The sequence below is a fragment of the Meleagris gallopavo genome, chromosome 12, assembly GCF_000146605.3.
Source record: "Meleagris gallopavo isolate NT-WF06-2002-E0010 breed Aviagen turkey brand Nicholas breeding stock chromosome 12, Turkey_5.1, whole genome shotgun sequence".
In the NCBI taxonomy this organism is placed as follows: Eukaryota; Metazoa; Chordata; class Aves; order Galliformes; family Phasianidae; genus Meleagris; species Meleagris gallopavo.
In genome coordinates this window covers 9498543-9522926 of record NC_015022.2, presented here as the reverse complement: position 1 = coordinate 9522926, position 24384 = coordinate 9498543, and the positions used below count along the sequence as shown (strand labels likewise).

The following is a 24384-nucleotide window of genomic DNA, read 5'->3' as shown; positions in this document are numbered from 1 at the left end:
TAATTTAATAAGTCATCAGAAGAGCTGTTTGCATCTCTCTGATATGTCTGCTTACCAGTGATAAGTAGCACCTTGCCTCTGTGTTTCGTGTGTTATGTTATGGCAGAGATTATTCAGTTCTGCTTCCCACCTTGTACAGCTGTATTGTTATCAAACTGCCAGTTGCCTCATCTGGTATATGTTTTTTGTTTCATGATATTCAACCAATTTAGTTGTTCATTTGAGAGAGATACAGCAAGGAATACTTAGGCATAAGCCTTCTGTTAAATTTTATAATCTTAAAAATAATACATTTTCATTTGATAGAGTTAGCAGTTGATGTATTTCATTGGAAATCTCGTTCTTCAGCAAGAGGAATGGAAAATGTTAATTGTCTTTGGTTAAAAGCTTGAAGTTTGGAAAAAATAAAACCATGACATTAGGTTACAGTTGTTCTGAGTATTTCTACAAATTTGTTGAATTTCAAGCAGTCACTGTTTGTTTGTTCTCCATGGGTGAAGGTTTGAGCCTTCAATCTGGTGAGGAGCCGCAGTGTACAAGTTCTGAAAGATTATTCAATGCTGCTCTTATGTTGCCTAATCTGTGGCGGCCAGTTTGACTCCACCTGATTGGGCTGAAGCCTGCTAACAGCTTCAGTCACGTCCCTCAGGGCTCCTTCCGAGTGTCGGGTGGAGTGTGAAACTGGTGACACAAAGCCATTTGAGCCAAATCATACTGTCATGGAATCCCATACATGTCTTTGAGCACAATTGAATTGGAAAGCTGTAATCTGTATGTGTCATCCATAAGCAGTTTTTACTTAGAACATGTGCTTGATTCTGTAGTTATCAGTAAAAGAGAACATACACATTAATAAGGTGCAGTATTTCTAGTGAAAGATCACTGCAGTACTGAGGCCAAATGATAGTCATATCTTCCCAGAAAACCTCTCACAGTTGGCTTCTTTCACAGGGATTCTCTCCAGCCTCTCTACCTAGCTGAGCTAATATGTTCCCCTCCTCTAAAAAAGGGTGTGGTGTTTTTTTGGTCCCAGAATCACATTATCCCATCAGAAAAATGTTTTCTGAAGATAACTTTTCAAGTATAAGCTAATACAGATCTTAGTAGACTTGCATTGTTCAGCACGTGCACCTGTGTGGTCATTAGGGACTTGTCTGGCTGCATATGATTTTACACATCTGTCAACTAAGAAAGAGATCCATATTTTGGATCTTGCTCTGGAATGTTGTGTGGATTTGTGATGTTCCCTAATGGGCTTCTGATGTGTATATGTGGATGGCCATTTTCCAGTAAATAGATTGACAAGTTTCATGCCCTGCGAAGAGACATGATTTTTTTTTTTTTAAATAACCAAAGCTTGGAGGGGGAAAAAATGGGAGATTACTCAAGAGAAATAGTCTCTGAAACTATCCCATTTCTGGGAGAAGTCGGAGAGGCATATTGTTGTGAAAATACCATTTCTCAATATAAGAGTAATGTGAAGTGATACGGTTTTGTGACACGCATATTTTCCATGTGTTTGGCTGTGGTTTGACTTCTAGGGTATGCCATGCCACAGGCTAACAGTGATGTAAGTAATTTACTACTGCGTATCACACAGTGCTTTTCTCTGCAAGCACTGGCTAACATTAAGAGTCGCAGCGTGTTTGTGGCATGTATGTCACAGACCCAGGTGTATTCCAGCCATTGCTGTGAGTGTTGTAGCTTAGGATTGGCTTGAATAAAACAGTGTTGAGGCAACCAGATCTAGGGAGGTTGTTCGAATAACCAGATATGGAAAACAATGAAAATGTTCCAGGTGTTTGAGCCAGTTTCTGAAGTTGCATTGTTTTATGTCTGGTGTTTTAATTTTCCATACATTTGGCCCATATTTGTAAGACTAATTAGCTTGGTTGGTATTACCTCAGAAAATGCTGACCTTATGATTGTTAATGAATATTTACAGACTTCTTTGTCAATAGTTTCAAATACATGCATAATGAAAGAACTTATCTGGTAAAAGATCTACTGTTTCACAGTGCAGCAAATTCCATCACATCTGTGGCATGAGCAGTTTTATATATTTATTTTTTCAGGGAGAAGCACTGAAGTGTTTCAGCCCACAAATTACTTTTTGTGTGGCTTAGAAGTGTTAATGTTGGTATAAAGCTCCACAAAATATGATCAAAAGGAGTTTTTACAATCACTGTTATCAGTGGAGTTCCTCTTCATGTTCTGGGAGAGTGCATATCGTGTCACCAGTGAGAAATGTGTTGTGAGGACTGGACTGATAACTGTGATGTGGCCGAGTCTATCACATGTATCATTAGCTCCTAAGCTGTGCCTGTGGTGCTTGGCATCCTTCCAGAGCAGGGGAGCCTCCTGAGCATACTGACAAGTGTATGCAGGTGTATCATAAATACAGTGGAGCTGCTTTTCCTTTGAGATAATGTGCATCAAAAAGGTGAACTTGACATAAGCTGAACAGTAAAAAACTAGCGGAGTTGGGAAATGCTTCCTACAGCAATTTAAGATACCTTTAATATACATAGTCAGAAAGGAAAATATTTCATGCATATTGACTCAGTTAAAATTTGAACTTTAACCATTAGTTCTGGAAGGTGCTGAGTTCCCTGGCTGTGATCCTGTGATGGGCTTTGATGTGCATTTAAATGCAAACTTGAGATGTCAATATGCATAATGTTATTCAAATGCTTGAGGGTCTTGCTGGATTTTGGCCAAAGCTTTCAGAGTCAGTACTGAGTTCTGAGAGGTGTGCCTGAGATGTGTACTCAGCTTGAAGCATATCATTTAGTCGTATTGCTGACAAAAATAAATCACAGGCTATAGAAAAGTCAAGGTGAAAGCAGACCTAAATTTCTTCTGCTGGTTAAGAAATGGATGCCATCTTTACACCATTTAACTTTCAATAATGAATGAGTTACAGATTTTGCAGTTCCTTTGAGAGTCACTGAAGAGACTGAGTCAGAGATTTAGCTTAGTTTTCCCTGAGGATGATTCAGAACATTGACAGTCCTTTTTTTTGTCTGTAAATAGAGCCTGGGGAATTGAGCTAGCTGTGTTAGATGCCACTTTGGGATCGTTTGAAAACATCCCTCTATCAAGCATTTGATGAAAGTCCAGAGTGATGTCCAAAAGAGATGTTACAGACTCAGAGAGATCAGACACTACAATCAGATTTGATAGAACGATGTCCTCCAAATTAGTGCATAAAACTATCTCAACCTCTTTGACTCTATTTTCCTTTGGATGTTTGGATAGTTAGAGTCACTTCCATAGAATATCAAATCATATATTGTTGTTATTCTGCTATTAGAAAAAATGCAATGAAATGTCCTTTTCTTTTTCTGCCTGGATCCAGTTAGAGGAACACAGTGGAAGCTTAGAATGTGTTACAGCCCTGTTTGTTTATTTGAATGCTTATGACAACATCAGGGGCTCAATCCTGCTGCATCTTGGAGTTTTGCCACTCGCTTCACATAGGAGCTGAGTAGGGCCTAATGTAGTTCAAATATTAAAAATGTACCACGTGTGTTTTGTGTTTTTCTGGACTCAGAATATGAGCAAATGATTGCTTTTTCTTCAGACAGAGTTGTTTCTGTACTGCTCGCTCCATGGCAGGAATTTTTGCCTAATTTTTAATTATATTTGGCCATTATTAAAAGTTCCCAGAATTAATGCCATATGTAAAAATATCTTTCCCAGAGCCTCTCTATGAAACTGCAGCCGCTGAAAGTGGTCGAGAGTAGTGTAGTGCTGTGTGTATTTTTTGCTTTCTAAATATTACAACGAGCAGAATGTTTTCACAAAGAGGACACTGCACCCCTTCGTGTGCCCCGTCTCTGGTATTTAGTCTAAACGGAAAGTAAATAACAAAGTGTAGATAGCAGTAAAAGTATGTTCCCAAAGCCTTATGTTGCATTTAAAGTAGTATTGCAGCATATGGTAGCTGGCAAACATTTGAATAAACTTGATTTTTGTAGCCGTCTTCCAAGAAACACATCTGTTGACATAGACGTGTAGTTTCTTCAGCCCTGCAACATGAATACAGTGTGTACAGTATTATAGCAGCAAACTAAAGGATGGCTAAGCTTGAAGTCCTGGAGTAATTATTTTAATGCACCATTTTCCCCCTGAATCTATACATTATGAAAAATTGCTTCAGGCTGACACTAAATATGTTTAGTCATAGACTGGTGTTTTATTTTCTTTAACAGAATTTTAATTCATGTTGCCATCCTTAGTATCTTTCAGTTTTAAAACAGGAATTCATTATCAGCAGCTAAGAATATCTTTTCTGTGAAAGAAGTTGAGTTGAATGGATGAGGAGTTCTTAAATTTTTTAAACCAAAGCCACAGCTTAACGCTGAGGAAGTAAGTCTATACAGAATTAGTATGTGTGATTTAAGACCATTTAGAATGCTTAGCAATATAATCAATAGATCTTTGGACCAGAACTGGTGCTAAGCTCAGTTTGTTTTTGAATGCCAAAAAGCATTTTTAGGGTCTTTTGTATGTGAAAGCTTTTATCTATTGTTCTGCTTCTTGTGAATACACCATCCAGCTATTGTATGTTGCTTGCTCTATACATAAAGCATCTGAAAATACCACATAACGTGTTTTAAAATGTTCTTTAAAATATATGCTTAAAGCTTAATCAAGATCCATAAATGATTCACTACATATGGGCTTAGGTCTCTTGTGAGATGTAAGGACTCCAACTTTTGTACATGAAGCTGAACATTTACATTTTGTTCCAAATTGAGTTTTGGTTTCAGTCAAACAAATCCAGAGTTTTCATTCAGCTATTTGGCAGCCCTCTCTGTATTTCCATGCCTTCCTGATTGGCTGCTAAGGGCACTGACCTTTAGATGTGCAGCAAGGTATTGCTTGGCCTGCCTTTGTATTTTGCTTTGACTTGGTTTTAGTTGTGACAGTGGAGTTGCATACAAAATGAGGAGCCCGTGCTTTGGTCAAGGTAGAAACACTTTTAAAGTGGTAATGGCAAGTGTTAATACAAACATTTAATTACAGTACAAACATTTGAATGAAACTGTTGTGTTGTTCTAATTGGTGTGATTTGATTCTTGCATGGAGGATCTCACAGGAGGATCACTGCAATCATTCTTCCTCCCTGTCTGTACTGCAGACAGCTGTGTTGCTGCACCCAACGCCTACCTCCAGGTGTGCTGGCAGCCTTTGGGCACGTCTTTGCTCTGCAAGAAATTCATTCCTGCTTTCTGCAGTCAGGGGCTGAACCTTGTGTTGGCTTTCCTCAGGTGGTCTGCTTGGTGATGCCTTAGGAAAAAAAGAGTGGAGCCCTGTGCTTTCATCAGAAGGGTTTGTTGAAGTTACATACACAAAGAGATGTCCATGTTTGTTTGGTTATAGGATGTTACATTAACATAGATATGACTTTTCTGTACACAGCAGAGGTGGTAAAAAACTTCCCTGAGTGGCCTATGCTGCTGGATTTGTGCTCTGCAGAGCTCCAAGGAGAACTGGGAAGAATTTGTCTGATGTTGTATCACAAAAGTCAGAATTTTTGTGTGTGCTGAGAGGCTGAGTCAGCTCTTGTTGATTTTAGTTGTCGTTGCAGCACAGCATTGCATTCGAGGCCTTCAGATTAAATGTCTTCAAACCATTCTTGCCCTCTTAGTACCATCACAATATTCTCCTTTTTCAAATGTCAGCTGTCTCCCCATTTGTAGGTCCCTATGATCCTTAAGAATGTGAAGTAGCTGAGCACAAATAATTTGTTGTGGAGCTTTCCATAGAGAAGGTGCTTTCTTGATTGTGATCCCTGCAACTGATCATGATACAGGGAATGAGTAAATGAAGATGGAATCTTGCCTAGTGATGCTGACTTGGCTGTTATGGAGAAAGATGTTACTCCTTATCTGGGCCACAGTAAGTCTTGATATAAGAAAGCATAGCTACCTAAAATACTTCGATATTGTGCAGTGAAAACTAATATTTTCTTTCAGAATCACCTTGAAAATGTAAATAAGTATTTTTCCTTTCCCACCTTTTTTCTTGTTGAGCTGGTAAGCTGAAAATTATTGCTCCAGTTGCAACAGAAAAAATGAAAATATCAGTACATATGATTCCTCTTCAGATTTGTGTCACACGTCTTGTTGGTAGTTTGTTTTGAAGTGATTAAAGGTTTGGGTGTTTTTAAGACTTCATGATGGTATTTTCTAACAAAGAAAAGAGAATTCTTTTAAAACCTCATAGGTCTTACCTAATGCAAGGATAAACTCACAAGGGCATTTCCAAGAAAAACAATTCTTTTATGTAGGTCAGCTACGAAATGCTAATGAAAATACATCTTAAGCAGAGGTGCTCAAAATGGTCAGTGTTACTGTTATGTCATATGTAAGTTGTCTTGCAGCGTATTTGTAACAGAGTTGATGAAATTTGTTACATTTAGAAAAATAGCTCATATCCTACCTCAGCGTAGAAGTGGCAAAACGTTGTAGGAAATAACTGCCTAAGAGTGGTTGTAAGGAGACAGTCACTTTTGCGTTTCCAACTGGCCTCGAGAAGTTCAGGAATAATGACTGAGTGGTTTTTATAATTTTTTTCAGTGACAGCTTGTACGGTTTGGCACTCTGGAGAAATGCTGTAGGAAAAGAGGCCTAAATAAGGTCTAAAGTGAAAGAAGCCTTAAGAGAAAGATCACTTTCCAAACTCTGCTATGCTGTAAAACAGTCTGACTTTGCACTCCTTATCCAGAAAGAAAAAAAAGAATCTCTTTTGGAAAAAGAGGGAATTTCCTTATGTAAAGAAACCGAGAGTCATTTTTTTTCTTTGTAAAAAAGACATGTAAAGCTAGAGATAAGCAATTTAAAAAAAATAAAAATCTTGAAAGTTAGTGAAGTGTGTGGGTATATACACATGTACACAAGCACATATTTATATGTTTTAAAACAGAAATAAGAAACTTATAAGCACCTGGTTCTGAATTGTGAGCTTACACATTTACCACATGTCTGCTGCTGGTATTGCCCATGCTGTGCTAACACAGGTAGGCTAACATAACTGCAGCCTCAGCTTCAGGCTGCTGAGCCATAGTCTTAATTTTCTTTTCCAGTGGTACAATTCAGGTTCCAGGCCTCATTTGGAAGGGGTGGCCTCTGCACTGTTTTTTTCATGACTGTTTAGTGTAGCATGTGACTTTTAACTTGACTAACACTGGCTTACTGGATGATGCCGGGGTTGTGTTACAATGGCTCTGTCCTCATCACTTAGAGTTGCAAAGTTTACCTGGTGATCTCCAGGAGTTTTTAGTCTGTGATTTGTTGTAGCACATCCAATTCAAGCCTGTTAGCCATTGAAGGAAGATTCAGAGCTAACTCTGTCAAGGCATTCATAATCCTGGATGTTTTGTGTTGTTGTTAGTAGTGGGTTTGTGTGTGTGTGTGTTTGGGGGATGAGGGGAGGTGTTATTTATTTGGTTTTATTGGTGTGCTTTATATTGTCTGAAGTGTATTTGACAATGATTCATTGAAGGCTGTGAAATGAAAGCATGTATTATTGCCTAATAAAATTCTAAAAATTGAGCAGTTTGTTTAAAAATATGAAATGAACTGACGAACTTACACAGCTTCTGGGATGTGAGATAAGGAATGGTTTTAACTCCTAATAACATTAGTACTACACTGCAGACAAACTAGCAGGTGATTTTTTCTGCTTGCAGCTACTTGACAGTGGCTGTACTTCTGTTACTTAGAATAAAAATATGAGGACACCATTTTGCTACAGAGTCCCATCTATAATGAAACCTATGTAAGGCTACATATTGGGGTTGCTGGTGCACACTGTTTGTCTGTGACTGGGTATTGAGAAGCTTGACTGTGAGGGGAGAAAGGAGGGCAAATCTATACTAGAATTCAGGGTATTTGGCAAAATTATGGACATGTTCTTCCAGTGAATGTGAACAATCTTCACACTTCAAATCTACAGAGGTAATTTACTGGGCTGTAGTACTTATTCATGCTCATCACATTATGCCTACTATGCTCATATGTCATAGTATCACACTGTTCTTAGTGCTGCATTTCTGTGGTTCCGTTTGTTTTTCACTATGAGATTTTAATTTGAAAATACTATATATTGTAATTGGTACAGCTGAGGAATACACAAAACATGCTTTGAGATCTTTTCCCCTGTCTTGACTGTTTGTTTCATCTGAGTTAGAAGGAAGCCAAGTCTCTAAGTCAAGTGGGATTTTAAGCTCAAAAAACTCCTATGTCTGCTTAAGTTTCTGAGAACTAGGACAAGAAAGAAAGCAAGAAACATTTGCTGTGAAAAGCATGCTGTATAATTCCTTTAAAGTGCAATTAGGATGAATCTTACAGTGAGACACTTTGAAATGCTTTCTTGAGAGCCATTGGACGTGTCTCTGTGCTGGAATAGTATGTCCAGACATTTCAGCTCAGCTGAGCAGTATAAGTTACAGAATACTACTTAAGCCTGAAATGTTTATAAGAGGTAATAGTAAAACCAGCAAGCAATGAATTATAATTGTCCTGCTGAGATATGATGAAAGCCTTTATGAGAATCTCCATGTCCCGGTGGGACAGTATGGGTGGTAACTTGGAGAGATCCGCAAAATGGTAGTATGACAGCTTTACAGTTGGATTAATACAAGCTTCAAAAGAAACCACAGGGTCAAAAATGACTTCCAGACTGCAGGCTTGAAAGGCAAAAGGATCTGCCATTGAAATGGTCAGTTAAAAAAGGGAGAAGTGTTACGTACTGTGAAAGGAGAGTCAGTGTTAGATCAGTGACTCCTTTAAGGTACAGTTTATTGATGCAGATACTATGTGTAGAATAGAATTTTGTGACACTGTGTTACTTATCCCAGGTACTTGATTCTTGAGAAATAAGAGGACAGTTTGTTGGTGCGAGCTTCTTGAGGGGTTAAAATAAGGAAAGATGTGTTATGTTACACAGTAAGTTACAAAGGAAAAACAAAAGAAGCAGGTGAGATGATAGAAAGATGGCAGAGGGCATCAAGCCTAATACTTCCATGCATCTCACAGGAAGAGAGCATTGAAAGCAGGTTGAGAAGTTTAGACTGCTTCTTAGGCCGGGATGTGCATTCCATCCATCTGAATGGCTCTTCTAGTAAAAACATGGCTAGACGCGAGAACAGTCCAGGAATGGCAAATGATGAATGACTTAGCAAGCTACCTTGCTGGGTATTTAATCTGTGTGGTTATCTAAATAATTTGAAATGCTTCTCTTGGCCTGAGGCAGTTCTGGGCAAAATGAAGTGCCATGCATTAAACCTTGTGCTATTTCAGCTCTAAGGTCCCAGCAGGAACCCAACAAGATATGGCTTCATGAAAGGTGATACTATATTAAACTAACAGTACAAGTTGTATCAAGCTCAGTTCCAAATTCAATACAAAAATGCATGTTTTTAGAAGGCATTTTGAATCTAGCACTAGCACTTCAATCACTTGCTGATGTCAGTATTAAAAAAATGCTTTGTACAGCTGCTGACTACAAGGAAGATGAGAGGTTAAATTGGGTTAGCGGAAATGAAAGGCGTGCAGTGGAAGAAATATTAGTTTCAGAATGTTTATGGAATTTGTCATTAAATAACAGAAGTGTTTAAATTGGAGGGCCAATTTAAAGCATTCTTTTTTTTTTTTTAAAGGGTTTTTTTTCCCTTTTTTATTAAATTGAAATTATTTACTGAGGCATAAAAGGAAACATCAATTTTTTTTCCTCACTTGAAAAATAAAAATAAGTAGAGGTGATGGCAAATCGCTCTCAGTTTCTTACTCTTCAAACTTTCCTGAGCTAGGGCCTGAGCCACCAACATGTATTAGAATAGCTCTGCTATTCTTACTACGGTTGATTACAGTTCTCTGTTATAAAGGGTGGAGGCACTTGGTTGTTCTCCAAAGAAAGTGAGTAATAATTGACCTAATGTACAGAGCACATGAATAACATATTCTTTTGGTAAGAAATTTATGTTTTACAGGGTGTGCTAGAGTTCACATCCCTTTTTCACATCTTCCAAAAGATTTTAAAATACTCAGCTGCTCTATTAAATTTCTAATTCAACAAATACTCAAATACGAAGTATGCATTAGATAAAGCTCTTGAGTTGAATCCAAACATTGAAAAATCTTTTAATCTGTCTTGAAAACAGCTGTTTAGAATTTTGAATAGAAGTAACAACTTCCTTCAGCCTATATCGTTGATGTCTGCTTCAGTCTCAAGCAGGGAGGAATTTCTTTCTGTTACTGTGATGCAAAGTCCTGTTGCAGTTCCAAGGATTCAGCTGTCCCCAAAACATACCAGAATTGGTATCCTGCCCTTGTTGAAATCAGTAGGAATGTCTCCTTTGAGTTCAGTGTAATAGAGGACAGACTAAGAGACTGAAGTTAGTTTTGAATTGTTAATGTTAGTTGTCTGGAGTGTGACTGCACAACCCTTATTGACATCTGCCACTGTTTAAAGACTGCTGTTGTTCTTAGTGTATGTTTGCTGAAGGAATTCTTGATATGAGAGGTGTGTTTTTCAGAGTCTGAGATCATTCAAACAAATTGGATAAATATGTTCTGCATATCCACATACACATTCACTTTCGTTCTTTGTTCATAATACTTGGATAATCTTATAAAACATTACATAATGACTCCTCACTAAAGGGTACAAGTGAAATTTCTAGGCAACTGCTCACTGTATCCAAAGAAATACCAGAAAAGTTCAAGATGGTTAATGTTACAGTGAGCATCAAAACCAGTAATTATTTGCCACTTATTGTAAGCTATTGCCAAAACCCTGCAGGCAGTGGCTTATGTTTGTTCCACAGCTCTTTGCTTGGCTATGACCAGAGGGTGGATTATGCATATATTTCGTGCACAACAACAGCTACAAGAAAAGCATATTGATTGTACATACCAGTACCATCTCCAATACCAATTGTACATACCAATACCGACAGTTTGAACTCAGATGGTAGAAGTCCTATATTGTTCAGGGAAAGCCTGGATGGAACTTCTTGGTAAGTATGGAGGTGATTGAAACCCTAGTGAAATCAGAGAAAGGGATGCCCAGGGACTTGGGTGGGCTTTGAATCAGACCTCAGAGCTGATGCAGACAGACTATTTTCTGCCAGATTTTAAGAAGGTACATGAGATTAATGAGAAAGCTCTGTGCTGTAGTACCACGCATTAATGTCAGCTAGTAATTTTGGATAAAAGTTAGAAGTGCTCACAGACATAAGCCAGAAATACAAACAAGCTCTAACTCTATCTCTGTCTCTAAGGTACAGAAATACTGTTACTTGTAATGGTATTCATTTAACAGCAATTTGGGGTTTCAAGATGATGAATAAGAGATATTCTAACAGAGTTAACAACAAGCAAAACACTTAATATCTTTCTCTTTTATGGTATAGTGTTCCTTTTTTTTTGGGGCTTATGTGCTGCATACACAATCTGTCTTTGATATTCTCATTTCTAAAATGTTTCTTGAATACAGATATGCTAATATATGTCGGTCAATGCATAGAAAAGAATGTGTGTATGTGTCCTCCAATAGCTTTTTTGAAATCCAAAGGGCCTTATTGTGCACTTCAATTGGATTCATGTTATACCCAAATTTGAGCACATGGGTTGGAGTTCTGGGCCATCCTTTTCCCATGAGATGATGTCCTGTGCAGATGGAGTGCTTAGCATGTCAGTGACTTTCTGCACCTCATTCAAAGCAGGGGGCAGCCTGATGCTCACGTGAAAAATAAATAAGATCACTTTTATGAGCAGGGCTTTTAATCAGCTATTTAAAATATGCTGATCCCATTTCCAATTCCTAATTAAATGAGGGAAGGAAGGAGATCAGAATGCTGCCAGGCAGGAGTTCCATCCAGTGGTTATCTCATTTCAAACATGCGGGCTAAATTACATTATCTTTCTAATTTAGGCTTATAGTATATTCACATACTAATAAAATGCTGGTGTGTAAGGGCAGTTTAACCACTGCAAGTGTATTTTATTTTATAAGACTACACTATTCGATGATTTAAAAACATTTTTCTAATTTGAATTTTATTTATCACAAGCATAGTTGAAGCCTGAAGCTTAATTACTGAAATAGATATTTCCTTACAGGAATGGTGTAGATAAAATATGTTATTTCTGGGAACGATCTTATTACCTTTTGGAGTGCTCAATACCTCTGATGATCAGGAGGAAGTATCTTAAATTATGAGCTTTCTACTGTTTTATGGGAATTTTTTAAAGCCACCTAAAAGTTTTCCCACAGTGCTGGTTTACAACCAGCTGAAACTTTAGACACCACTAAAAACAGACACTGTCTGTTGTTCCATTAGCATTGCTTAGAGTGATGCATGTGTGTATCAGTGACCACCTCAATTCTTAAAGGTACCCATCTATTAAAAAGAAAAGAAGATATTTCCTATATTTTTAAGTACAAGTTTAAATTGGCACTGTAATTGCTAAACCTTGCAGTTTAGATAGGTGCCAGAGCTCCCACTGAGGAACTTTGAACTGCTTTATACTGTTTTCTGTACGCTTACCCATCTTAACTCCCAGCAGTAGATAGGAGCTGCATCCTGCTTACCACCTCCATTCCCTCTTACCAGTTGCAGGAAGCCCTGGGCTGCTGTCCATTGTGTGCCACGCTCTTATGCTCAATTCCAACAAGAATTTGACTTCCTAACATTTAACATACTCTTTGTCTCGGGTGTGAATCTGCTTTTGGCCTGGGAGCTCAGGGAATCACTGGGTTCCTAGCAGTTTAATACTGAAGTTAAAGCCCATTGAAATCAAAAGGGAAAAGATACTCAAGGATTTCAGTAGTGTATCTGAGATTCTATATCCAGAAGGTAAGTGAAGCTTTCCTAGGTATGGATTCCCTCACTTCTTTTCCTTCTGTGAATCCTGACTTATTGATGGAAGCATCTTCACATCAGTACATGCTTCACACACTGCTGAGTTACGACAGGAAGATACGTGGGAGAGAGAAAAATGAATGGGATGTGCTTAACAATCTGGAAACTGCAAATGGAACATGCTTTTCTAGCAAACAGTTTTAAACTACATCTTTTACTGCTCATTAATTTTATTCTGGTTTTGAAAGATGCCTTAAGATGGGGACAAAACTAGGCCTTGATGTGGTTTACTCAGCTCCAATTCATTTATTCAATTGTTATTCTTTCAGTATAAAAAATATTTCAAAAAACATCAGAAGTACTGGCAATTCATTAGTATAGTTCTTGGTTTTGTCTCAGTTTTACTTTTTTGAGACGGATAGATAGGAATTGCCCAATTTGACAGATAAGCAGTATGTTGTCAGTGCAGTTGAATTAGGCCATCCTTCATTTCTGAGTCTTTTTTTTTTTTTTTGTCTAATGTAATTTATCACTGGTATTTGAGCTATACAAATAATATTTGGATGCATACTTCGTACCTTATCAGCTTGAAAATATTGAAACAGAAAAAATATGGAAGTCAACTGCGCAGATGGGGAGGGTAGGGGAGGAGGGGAAAGCCCTCATGGAAAATACAAGGTTAATATCTGTGATTTCTGCAATCATTGCTTATTCTTGTGGTCACCTGAGTGCTTACTAGTATATAATATTTCAGAGTGCATATTCAGATGGAATACTGAGGTCTGTTACATCAGTGGTAAACTCATTGCATAGCTGTGAAGTTGTCGGGCATCTTTGTGCTTCTCAGCATGTGAAGGTGAGCACTGTTGGCTGCTCCTGTTCTGCTTGATGTGCAGATTGCTCTCCTGGATGTTTTCTCCTGGCTGGCTGCTCCTCATTAGTTGGCTCTCCAGGCCTCCCTTTTCACTAGTTAGTAGGCCAGCCTGTCCTGGCAATACTCCCTCTCCTTACTGGCTGGTGAAACTCTCAGGCTGTCCTTTTCCTACCCTTCTTTCTCAACCCTTCTCACACGATGCCTGCTGGTTCCCGGTATTTATCTCTCCATGTTTTTGTGCTCCCACTTGTGTTGGATTTGCTTTCATCCAACCTGTCTTTGCTGCCTTTGTGTTTTTCTTTCCTCTTCTTTTTGCTGTCTTGGCTCGTTGGATCCTTGTTTTCTTCACACTTGTTCCCTAAAGGCTTTATGCACTGGCTTTCCCCTTCCTTCAGGCAGCGTACGTCACTTCCTGACATTGCTGTCTCTTACTCTCGTCTGATCTAGGAGCCACTCACTGTATTTGCAGCACAGGACATTGTATGGTTACTAACAGAAAACTGAAGAAATGCTGTAGGTTGGAGTGATGGTTGTTTATCACTTCTTATTTACTATAGGATTTTTAAGTTCACTTATGAACCAGTCTGTGCTCACATAGAAATGCCTATGGTAAAGCCCTAACTGAAGTGTCTTGTGCTTCTGTGACATCTTTCCCATAATTGTGAATTATAAGGTGCGTGTCTAAAATTCCCTGCCATTTCCCTTAGGACTTAGAAATGTCTCAGTTCACTATTCTAATTCAGACATCACAATTATAACTGTAGTCTCACAAATGCTTCTCTTTGTTCATGTGCAAGAATCGTTTTCAGGTGATCACAGCAATGGGAAAGGCAGTGCAGGCAGAATTCATTGCAGATAAAAATCTAGTGCAGAGGATGCTGTGAGAGAAAACATAAATTCTGTGGCCCTTCTTCAGCTTGTTTCAAACTTTGTTCTGCAGTCTGTTCAAGTAACAGTTCATGCTAATGTTACTTGAAGTTTTGTCTGAGTTAGGACTAGACAAGTACATCTCTGTTGTTAGATTCTATAGCCTCATGTCATCTCTGCTCAAGAACCACATAAAGTATCCATCTGTTTTGTCCCTGTTTTACTCAAGTCTATTTTTAAGTACTTTTGCTTTTTTGTGTATGCCAGTTTTCTTTCTCCCTGATTATAGGATAAATGTCATAAATCACTCTAAATACTGATTAACAAGTCAGTCTCTAGTGGTAAATACACAGCCTTGTCCATTGGACAATACTCTTCCCCCTCCCCCCCGTGTGTTTTGTCCTCTCACATCAGAAATATGAATCCCACGTGAGAAGGCATTGTTCCCATGTAGCAGCCCATTCCCTTCAAGTGAATATCATCTGTCCTTCTCCTCTATGATTTTTAAAGTTTTTGGATTGCTTTTACACATGTGTCCAGTATAGATATATTTCTGTATAAAAAATAGTTCATAGCATCTATTGAGTTGGAAAATTAATTAGACGACCTAATTGATTGTGCATGAGTTCTTCTGTGGAATGTGTTCTGCTGCTGTGTTGCACTTGCCCAGCACAGAAAATCTCAAGAGCTAATTCTTTTGGTCATTTATTACAAACAGACAATTAATTGAATTTAAAAAAGACTTGAAGATTCAAAACACAAAAAACATTATGCAAAAAATCTTTTCTCCTTTCATTGCAATAATGAAAGAGGACTGAATTCAGCTCAAAGCTTCCTTTATCATTCACAGAACGCACAAATCTGTGTCCCGAAGGCTGTGTAGTCTGAAGAGGAAAAAACCTTACAGCGTCCAGAAGTATTGGCAGCCCTACGTTACATACAGAGAGATTAAGTCACTTGTGTAAGGGTATACAGGGAGTCTGTAGTGGAGTCTGAAACTGAACCCAGGTCATCTCAGTCCCAGCCAAGTGTCTCAACCACAAGACTATCCCTCCTCTTCAGTATGTCAGTGTAGAAAGTAGGCCAAAAAGTAGTTTCCATCCTCTTCTACGCAGCATTTTGTAAGGCTGTGAAGTATTATGTATTAGACAGGCATCTGGATCAACAGCAGTTTCTGCAGATCCTTTTATCTGTAAACAGCAGCAAAGCCTGTTAGTGCTTTGTACATTTCATATAAATTATTATTTTATCTATAAACTTCGTAGTTAAAGCTGTAGGTAGCAAACTTAATTACAAAGCATTTTGATTATTTTTAAGAATGGAAAATGTATGGAAAAAGTATTTAAAGGACCTCTGCATTCTGCAGCACTCTTCATTTTCATGTGTTTTAGGTTCTGCTCCTATTTGTTTATCCGATGTAGTACACAACATATACTGAAAAAAGGAGGCTTGGACAGCATAACAGGCTAATTCACCCGTGTTATCTGAAGGTTAAGTATTCATGTGGGGAGCTAGTGATGGTTTGCTGACTTATGTCTGAGAGATTCCTATTCTATTGAGTACTTTCTTGTCTTCTCTGTATATCCAGTGTTAGAAAACTTGCGCTGCAATATTCTGTGTTTTAAATGAAAGTGTAATTATGTGAGGAGGGAACACCATGGGTATCCATCATTTTCATTCAACTAGGAAATACTGTTCTTGTATGAAATCAGCATTACTTTGTTGAAGTACACGCGTTTTCAGGAGTCTGATGCTATTCCCCATGAGAGTATAATGAATTAAGTACAATTGGTGTGCGTCACTTTCAGATGAGCTGGTATGGGCTAGCTTTTGGAAAGAGGCCTCTGATGCAGAATGGGTCTCTCCCTTATCTTTATCCCCTTAGTGGCTGGTTTTTTGTGTGGCAGTTTGTACATGCACAGTCACAAGAAATGAGCTTCACCAAAGCTCATGGTTGAGGTTGGAAGGGTCCAGTGGTGGTCATCGGGCTCAGTCCCTTGCTCAAGCAGGGACAATTCCAGCAGGTTGCCAGGACTATGTCTGGGCGACTTTTTTGGGTATATTCCTATTAGGAATGTATTCCCAAGAATGTATATTGCTATAATTACTTCCTGGGAAACAGTTTTGATTTAGTTTTGACAGGCTGTTTAATTGAGAATTGTCAGGAATGGTTTCTCTAATCCTTGGATTAAAAATGTGATGTATGCAGAAAATCCTCAGACATTTGAAGCCATTCATTCTTTGATTCTGGGGAGATATCCATTTCTTAGTGCTATGCAAGAACACATGTTCAACTAAGCTGTCAGTGAAGACAGGAGTGACAAAACATCTTGAAGAAATAATATGTCTTTACTTGCTTTCATTAAATGATAATGTATCTGATGTTCGTTGGCGCTCTCCAATAAATATAGAAGTCTAAAAGCTCTCTGAATAACTTAGATTTTCTGCAGCTTGTTCATGATGAACAGCTTAATGCTTTAGTACATATTAAAAAGAAAGTAATTATGAAGAGAGAGCCCTAGGCTCGCTGAAAACATGTAAAATCCAAAGAAGACCAGAGGAATGCTAACTGAGAAGTAGTCTGTAGCAATATCTACTGGATCATACAAAACAAAACAGGCAAGTAAAAAAATCCCAGTGAATAAATACATGAGTATTAGTATCTCATGTAAGTGTAAGTATGTGAGGAGGGAATGCCATGGGTATCCATTATTTTCATTCAACTAGGAGATCCTATTCTTGTATGAAATCAGCATTGAAAGTATTTGTCAGCTGAGCTGGTATGGACTAGCTTGAAATGCTTGAAAGTATTTGTCAGTCAAGATCAGATCATTTCCCTTCCTGAAGAGAGATGTTTCCTACTTTTGGCAATGGCTATTAATTGCATGAAATAATTGTAGAGTTATGGTATGTGTTCTATAACATTTCAACAGAGATACCATCAAACTTACACAGAGTTAACTAGTGCATGCCATTGTTGTGTTGATCCATTTTCGGATCACGATATTAGTGCAGATCTCCTATACATGATTATGCAAAATGAACCAGGTGCTGATCATGATTGCATTGATGTAAACACAGAGTGATGCCACAGTTTCACTGAGGAAGGATCTTCCAAAACAAGAGTGGCATGGTATTTCAAGTTGATGCACTTCACTGTAGAGTTAGAGATGAGACATTACTGCCTGAAGTAATTTTTTGTACATTATCAATTTAGATTTGTAACACTTTATGAGATTTGAGGAGAGCGTAGTGCCATCACTGCTAAAATATTTATGTGCAAATGTATATAATGCACTGCATATTATCATTGTTTTTCTGATGTATTTTTAATGCATTTAGCTGGCTATTTACAAGGTAAAACTGTTCAAAACTTACCCAAAAAAGAGCAGTATTAGTTATTAAAAGGAAAATAAATGAGTATTGACATCATGTCAAATCTGTCATCGCTAAAGTCATCACTAAAAAATATGTATATGAGAAGTACAGAGAATGCACTAACCTAGACAAGTGCCTGGTTGAAGAGATTTGGTCAGGGAGCTGACTGCCATTTGAAGAAGAGTGTCTTCACAGGAATATGATCTACATGCTCCTTGCTTTTCCACTTCCATAATTCCTCAGGACTGCTGGTCCTTTTTAGTTCTGGAAAAGAGGGAGCTTTCTTAGGGCAAGCCAGACAATTCCTGGCAGCTGTTGGGAAGGAGTAAGAAGAAACTGTTGATTGCTCTAATTACCTTGTTAAGGAGCTGCCAAGACCTTAGAAGTTTTGCATTCTGTTAGGACCACAAACATTTGTCCGTGTGTCACTATGATAATATATACTTACCAACACCCCAAACACCATAATTACATTTACTGCCTTCCCTTTAAGTTATCCACACTGAAAGAGAATCGACTTTTTGCCGATCCTGCTGTATGTTTACTCTTCGTATTTCACTTAGTTTGAATGGTGAAATTGGCTCTCCTCCATTCTCTCACCTCCCTTTTTTATTTATAACCCATTTTCAGTCCTGGGCTGAGTTTGATTCCAATGATCTGCAATTGTATTTTGTTTCATGACACTGCAGAGAAACATTTATATACTATTCCTCCCTTCCTCTCCCCCACAGTTCTTTCTAATGCATTTGTATCACTTCTCCTTCTAAAATGTGAGCAGTATGTCTTTAAATCCTGAGTGTTGCATTGTCTGAAAGCATTTTCCCTTCCTTTGGATGTCAGTCTATTTAATATACTGTAACTCATTAGGGTCTATTTTTCTTACACAGTTTGCACTACTTTTGGATAGTTTCAGCTATTTTATAGTCAGTGTCTTCTGGAGCCAAAGAAAAAATTCAGAGCTTGTCTACTAGCTTTGTCCTTACCTTGCTATTTAAGAGTTAATACTTTGTGGTATGTTAAGACTGTTTCTATAACGTGGCACTTCTTAAGAACTCTACTTTTTAAAAAGTAGTAATAAACTTCAGCCAACTTAGTCTTTTTAAGTGAAACTTCCAGAGTTCTTCAATTGAATCTATTCTCCTGAACAATCACCCGGTCTTCACAATAAATATGTCACCAATGTTAGTTACTTTTTCAGCAAAAAGAGAAATGTTTCTTTTTAACCTGTGAAAGAAACTGGAAAAATTAAAATCTGTAAAGAAGTGTTCTTTTGTGTCTCACATAGCAAAGTAGAGTGGGTTAGAGTTTGTCAGGTAACTGTTTATTCAGAAATGAGAAGTTGTTCTGCATTTAGCTGCATTGCTTACTGTTTTCTTCATCATGGAAAAGGATAAAATGTGGTAACAATTTTCTGTATTTGGACTGCAGCCGTACATAATTGGGAACAACAGAGCTACAGCCTTGATTTTGGTGAAATGCTTAGTCTGCGTGTTGGATTAAAATGTGCAACAAATCACTCCAATTCTGTAATAATTTTTTGAACATTATTTTTTTTATTTTGTTATGGTAATGTTATTACTTTTCAGTTACAGACTTCAAGAACTGGGTCAAGAATAAAATTGGCATGAAAGTACTTGTATATTTGTTCTTGAAAATGGATTGCCAAAATACTTTTTTAAATGGCTAGCCTGAATTGTTCTGTACACCCAGTGCAGCTGATAATGTTAGTCTTATTTAGTGGTTAGTAAGCACTTATTTAAAAAACCAGTATCCTAGAAAGACTAGATAATATTTGCTAGATAGAAATGTTAAACGGATCGTCTGTGCAAAAAGGGATTTGTGAAGAAGCTTACAGAATGGAAAATAAATCTAGGCTGAAGTGTGCCAGCAAGTCAATATATGAGAACAATTTGCGACAAGCAAAGGTGAGGAAGACGTGCAGAAATGGGGTCATCAGATTCATGAATTAGAGGATAATATTCCTAAGTCTGGGATACATAAGGCAGGAACTAATTTTGTGGTTAACTAATACAGAACAAAAAATTATGGTACCAGTGGAAGTTATTTATTGCAAGTGTTGGATATGCCTCCACGGGTGTTTTTTCTCTTGTTAAATTAACGAGAAGCAACTTGGAGCAGTGATCTGTCCACAGCACAGCTGTGGTATATTGAGCCATTTCTACTGCCAGATTCATACCTCTGCCTTACAGCACTGACCAGGTGCACTGGTTCCCCAGTTCCAGTGATATCCTAGCAGTAAACAGTGTTAAATCTTAACAATTTGAGCTCTGTGCTGAATTGTGCACTGATGCAACTGATAGGTGGCCTTGTTAATATGTGAAGCCTCCTCTGGCACTGGAAAACAGCAGACAGAAGTGACATGGTAATACTTTCTTCACATACCACGACTAAATCCACCAAGCCTCACTGATAAGAAGTTTGGGCATTGTAGGACATAAGGTTTAAAACGTTTACAAAGCTTTGTTTTCTTTCCATCTGAACACTCTCTAATATTTTTGCCATGTACTTTCCAGCGATGACACATTGAGATCTGACTAGGATGAGTAATGGTGTCTGGCTCAGGGGAGGAGGGGCAGGAGAGAGTTTAACAGTAATTATTTGAGGAAATGGCCCATGTAGAAATAAGTGTTGGGATTGGATACATTTATCAACTGGCATTTCAGTATCACCTGCAAGTGGAGAATTACTGCGTCTGAATTTTTAAATGGTTGGAAGTCGGTGCATTGAGCAGACATGGGGCAGTTGTGTTGTGGGTCTCTCTTGATTCAGTCTGTGAGGTGGGCTGTGTGATCCTCCCTTACCAAGAGAGGTGGAATTAAATAGTTGTTATCCCATGGATTCCTGACCACGATCATTTATTTTTCTGCCCAGTGCTTAAAAGCCATGAAGTCCTGTGTAAATGTAAAAGGTGATTTCCTGATGACCTAGGAACAACTGAAAGGGAGCACTTTATAAGTGAAAATGGAGCACAAGTGCATCAGCCTTTCCCATTCCTCTGGCAAGGTGTCATGCTAGTTTGCATTAGCTTCTTGGGAAATGTACATCTGTAAAACATTGTCTGTTCCCTTTGTCCTTATCAGGAGATGTTTTCCTGACTGAAGGTACATAAAATCATTTTGACAGACATCTGGAAATTTAACCTGAAATTCTCAACCTTTAAAACTCAATGTGCTATGGTGCTGCTTACTTCTGCAGCTTGGTCATGTTGTCTTACTGTGTCAGTTCTGAGTCTTCCTGTAATTCTTGGAATTTTACTGAAAAAAAATCTCATTTTGAGCACAGCTTCCTGATATGTGGTGTGGTGTTTATTTCCATCATCTTTAAATGCATTGCTCCTTTTCTGAAGAGAGTAAGATGACTGAAGTATAGTGGAAGCTGTATTTTTCTATTATTTGGGTGGTTGTTTGTATAACAAGGGGAAGAGTTGTATGGTTTCCAATCCAGGTAAGAAACATGGCTTTCTCAAAGAACTAAGATTTAAGCTTCTCATTATATCTATGCTGCTATTTGTTTCAGATGTTATATCAGATTACTTGATCTACATTTATTTCATTCCAAGCTTTTAAGCTTGGGAAAAATGACAGGCATAGCCAGGTCAATTTAGAATCTCTGAAGCAGGTAAGTATGATGTTGTATGCAAGCTTCTCTTCTCCTCCATGAATTTTTGCTCTAATTTGAATGACCAGCCATTGGACACTTATGGAAAGTCCTTTGGAAATCTTGTCATCTGCTTTTCTATTCCTAATCTAATTTTTCTAATCTTAAATTTGTGCTTCTCTCTTGTACTTTAAGAATGCCATTGGAAAACAGAATCACTTTAAAATACTACTTTTTTTTTCATTAGAAATACACATTTCTTATGGTTAAGAAAAAAATAAAGTAGAAATTTCCCTCTTAAATAGCTGAAGACTTTCCCTCCAGTTGTTTTTCCTTTCGCCTTCTTCTGTGTGTTCAGTCTGCTTTATTTCACGGAGGGCTTTTAGTGGCATCATTGTACATGAGTCTATACGTTTGTTATCTTGCTTACTGAATTGGTAGAAATTGCTCACAGCCTGGGTTACAAAAAACACTGTTAGACAAATTCTTATTTAGATTTGCTTTTCCTTTGGAAAAGTTTGGTGGGCAGTTGCTTTTGACAGCCTTACTTCAGAAGTTTCACTTCTGCTTCATTTTCTCTTTTTTCTTTTGTGCAATACAGCACTGTGCAGGTTATATTATAAACAATAGCCTCTCTCTGTCTTGTTTCTCAATAGATCGTAGCAAAACCTTACTTATAGTCTATCCATTTCGTTAGACTGAACAATTTAGTTTCGTTTGCTATTAAAATATGAGGATAATTTCCCAAATATTATACTTGAGCATAGAAGCACAAATTTGCGCAGTGGGATCCCTGACTCTGTAGACAGCTGAAACCATACTTACCTACTAAGTTGTGTACTGTGTTAAAAGGACACTGTTTCTTGAAACTTAGACTGGCAACTTTGTGGACATTGTTCTTTGACTGAGATCAAGTTCCTAATGAGCATTTTCAGGTACAATTACTTCAGTTCTCTTTTCCGACCTCAGACTAAGCAGAGGCATGGACTGACAAGTGGATTTCACTTGGGTTGCGTTGTGACCAGTGGGCAGTTCTGAGCAGGCTGTGCAGAGTCATGTGTTCCTGCACTGTAATTCCGTCTCACTTCCAATCATCTCCTCACAAAATACCAGAAATAAAAACACTACTATGTGAGAAAGTAAGTTCTAATAAAGATGAGCTCTAAAGCACTTGGACTTAGAACCCCTTCTTACCTTTTCTTATTCTTTGCATGGTAATGGAATACTATCTTTATTCCTTTTTTTTTCTGTGTACTGAATAAAGGGAAAATTGTCCATTTGCATTGCTGAGAATGGTTTCAGTTACACAGTAGTCTCCGCTGGATTTTGGGGTTCATGCAGAGTTTACCCATATGAAGTGGTAGCAGCTAACAGGAACGCTTCCTTCCTCCAAGCAACCTTCTGGGTTTGTTACTCAGACAGTGCTGTAGCACGTGGGACTGCATGAGCTGTGTGTGTTGTGTGCTGAGAACCAGCAAAGCAGCATCATTTTGTCATTATCCATGTCTTTATGATGGCAAGAAGTGGTGTTTTCCTGTTTTGAATAATATAATCCTGATTATGGTATGATGATTGCTGGCTTGCTAGCATCTCATCCTGTGATCTTTGCACTTATCCAGTTCCAGTTTATTTTAACAGGGCTGGAGGAGTCTGTCAACCTCACCAACAGGTGATTATAAGTTTGTAAAATAAGGCTGTAAATTTGAACCATCAAGTATTCTGTATAGAAGGTTTATATGGGGTGAATATTGGAGGAGACTGACCAGAGTTTCATCCAGCATCCTTGCACTGGCATAATTGTTTAATATGGGTTCTGCTTGCTCAAAATCATATTTAAACATTATTTTTACATGAAATAGGATATTGTTCTTGAAAACAAACTTCAGTTAACATGAAATGAGGGCTTGAGAGCCTTCTGAGTTGAGAACTTAAGAAGTGTATCTAATATTGAAAGTCTTGCACTATCCTGGTGTTTCAGTCTCATTGGTGCTGTCCAGCTTTAACTGGAACAGTGATTGGTATTTATTGCTCTGCTTAGTTTTGATCAAAGCCTGACAGAGTTACGTATTTCAGCAACCTCTCTGATGGCTTTACGAACATAAAAGATCTTTTGTGAGGATAACAAAAATTGTCTGCTGATTATGGCTAAAACAGGAACAAAGTAGATCAAAATGCAGCTTGATTCTTTCTCTTAGACTTAACAAACTGGATTCTCACATGATGTACACTACCCTCGTTCCATTGCCCTCTTGCTCTTTCTGACACAGGTGAACTTAAAGTGCTTTTAGAGTTTCAGCTGTCTTCTCAGTTGTCTGAGGTTTCCTTATAGGAATAGCTAAAAAATATGTGAAGAGGCAGATTAAAATTGTTAGACAACCATGACTGATGCCTTACTGAATGTTACTTGCACATGCTGAAGTTTGCATTAGAAGTATTGTCAAACATTGGAATAATCAGTTGTACATCTTTAACACATAATTTTACTAAAATATTGTCAAGTCTCAATATTTTTCAGTTAAAATCTTATTATCTCTTGGGAAAAAAAAAAAAGTAGAAGTATTCCCCCCCTTCCCTCCTCTTTCAACTCCTTATTGATAGCTTGGAACCTTGTATTTGAGCTTTACTCACTAGGTAGTTTGAGTAATTGCAAATGTCATAGATACATAAGGGAATTTCACTGTGACAAAGTAAAGATTAGGATTTTAAGTCATATCCCATGTCAGTGCTTTGAGCACTGGCTATGTAGGTTTTACAGCATCTTCTGAAA

At 37.9% G+C, this 24384-nt stretch overlaps 1 protein-coding gene across 1 annotated transcript in view; it reads left to right on the top strand.

Moving 5' to 3' along the window:
* FBN1 (fibrillin 1) overlaps positions 1 to 24384 on the top strand; it is a 142397-nt gene that overhangs the window by 17337 nt on the left and 100676 nt on the right. The gene's annotated exons all lie outside the window — the stretch shown is intronic.